Here is a 2,546-nt window from a genome sequence, read left to right on the forward strand (position 1 = left end):
TACATATGCTTGAGTTCTGGGACTTTGACAAAAATGCCCTCTATCCCTTGGTATTTCTACCTGAACAACTCATGCTATGCAAATATGAGTAACTAGAAATCTTCTTTAAGATAAATAAGTAACATATAGTCATCGGTTTTTAGGCTGGTCATCTGGTATTGGCAAAAAGACATGGATTTGCAGTCTGAAGACTGGTGTGTTCAAGCACACCAGTGACTGGGCTCTGTCACTAACTAGCTGTGTGACCCTGATAAAAACCTTCACCTCTCTCAGTCTTTATTGTCAAATAAGAATCTATCATAAGAGAACCACCCTGAGGATTAAACGTTATAATGTATGTTAAAGGTGCTTCATAAACTATAAAGCACTCACAAACATCAGTCATCTATTGCATTGGAAGCTCCAGAGCCTGGCATGAGGCCTGACACAGAGCTGGTGCTCAGTATTTGTAGTCTAAATGAGTAAATACCACTGATGAGCTGTGTGATCTCAGGCAAGAAAAACCTCTCTCCTCCTCCTCTTCCTCCTCCTCCTCTGATACCACTGTCCCCCTTGTTCACTGGACTACAGCCATACTGTCCTTTTTCCTGTTCCTCCTATACAGCAAGCTCAGTCCTGCCTCAGGGCCTCTGCTGTTTCCTCTGCCTGGAACACTCTTCCCCAGCTCTTTGCATGGCCATCCCCTTCTCATCAGTCAGGTCTCAGGCCAAATGTCATTTCTTCAGAAGCTTTCTCTTACCACCCTAATGTTCCTCCCCTATCATTCACCCAATATATATTCATTTTATTTTCTCCTCCTGTTGACTTGTTTATTACACTCTCCTTCACTAGAATAAAAAACACTCTACTAGAGATTCCCTGTCTGTCTTGTTTACCTGTATTCCAATGCCTAAGACAACATCTAGCTCATAGAAAACTCTCAACAAGAATTTGAATAAATGAGGTTGGAATAACTTAATATCAAAAGTTTCATTCATTCAACAAATGTTTTGTATGTACCTATGAGGATTCGGGCTCTATTTCAATGTGCTGGGGATTCAGCTGAGAACAAAACAGACAAAAATTCCTGCTTTCTTGGGGCTTGCCTTCTAGTGGGGAAACAAACAATAAACAAGATAAAAAGCGAAGTACAAACTATATCTGATAATAAGTGTTAAGGAGAAAAAAATAAATAAAGCAGTAAAGGAGGATATGAAGTGTGTTTGGAGGGGCACACAGAAATGCGAGACTGAGCCATGAGGCTATATGGGAGAAATACATTCCAGAAGGCCAGGGTAACTGAGACAGGAATGAAGGGGTTGGAGACTAACAAAATAGAGGATGACGTCAGGGAGGTTAAGAGAAGTCAGATTGTATAGGGCCCTGTTGTCTAACCCAAGGACTTTGTCTTTTACAAAGAGTAAGATAGGGGACCTCCCTGGTGGCGCAGTGGTTAAGAATCCGCCTGCCAATGCAGGGTACATGGGTTCGATCCCTGGTCCGGGGAGATCCCACATGCCGCAGAGCAACTAAGCCCTTGTGTCACAACTACTGAGCCGGTGCTCTAGAGCTGGCGAGCCGCAACTACTGAAGCCCACACGCCTAGAGCCCATTCTCCACAACAGAAGCCACCGAGGGCTTCCCTGGTGGCGCAGTGGTTAAGAATCCACCTGCCAATGCAGGGGACACGGGTCCGCGCCCTGGTCCGGGAAGATCCCACATGCCGCGGAGCAACTAAGCCTGTGCGCCACAACTACGGAGCCTGTGCTCTATGGCCCACGAGCCACAACTACTGAAGCCCACGTGCCTAGAGCCCGTGCTCCGCAACGAGAGGCCACCTCAATGAGAAGCCCACGCACCGCAACGAAGAGTAGCCCCCCGCTCACAACTAGAGAAAGCCCACGTGCAGCAACAGACCCAACGCAGCCAACAATTAATAAATTTAAAAAAAAAAAAAAAAGTAAGATGGGAAAGTTTTGGAGAATCTGAGCACGGGGGTGTCATGATATGGCCTGTTATAAGAGGATGGCTGGGGCTGCTGTTTTGGGAATTACCTGAAGGGTAAGCGAAGGGACCAGTAAGGATGCTACAATAACCACAGCCAAGACATAGTGGCTCCGGAAGACTGGGGAAGGAGCAGGTGCGGGGTTGGAAGATTAAATTTTGGCTTTTGACAGTTACTTTGGAGTGGAGTTTAGGGGGAGGTCTAGGCTGGGGGTCAGCGGCTGGAACTCAAGTGGCAACAAATGTTGCCCTGCTAGTGAAATGAAGATATTCCCACATAACAGAGCCTTCATGCGAAAGAAATGAGGTGTCAAATGCTGACCGGAGCAACGTGAGAACCCTGAGCCAAGGACTGCACGAGACTGTCCCGGAAGGAGGGGTATGCCGTGGAACCGGCGACCGACTTTCGAATCCACCGCACAAGCTCCGAGGTCCCAGCAGCGTCGACGAAAAAGAACGGCCAGGGCCAGAACCGCAACGCAGCCTACGGTACTCAAACCTCGCGAGATTTGTTGGCCGGGCAAAGCCATCCTCCCACCCACATCTCGCGAGACCAAGGCTCA

Source organism: Eubalaena glacialis, chromosome 4, assembly GCF_028564815.1.
Source record: "Eubalaena glacialis isolate mEubGla1 chromosome 4, mEubGla1.1.hap2.+ XY, whole genome shotgun sequence".
Classification (NCBI taxonomy): Eukaryota; Metazoa; Chordata; class Mammalia; order Artiodactyla; family Balaenidae; genus Eubalaena; species Eubalaena glacialis.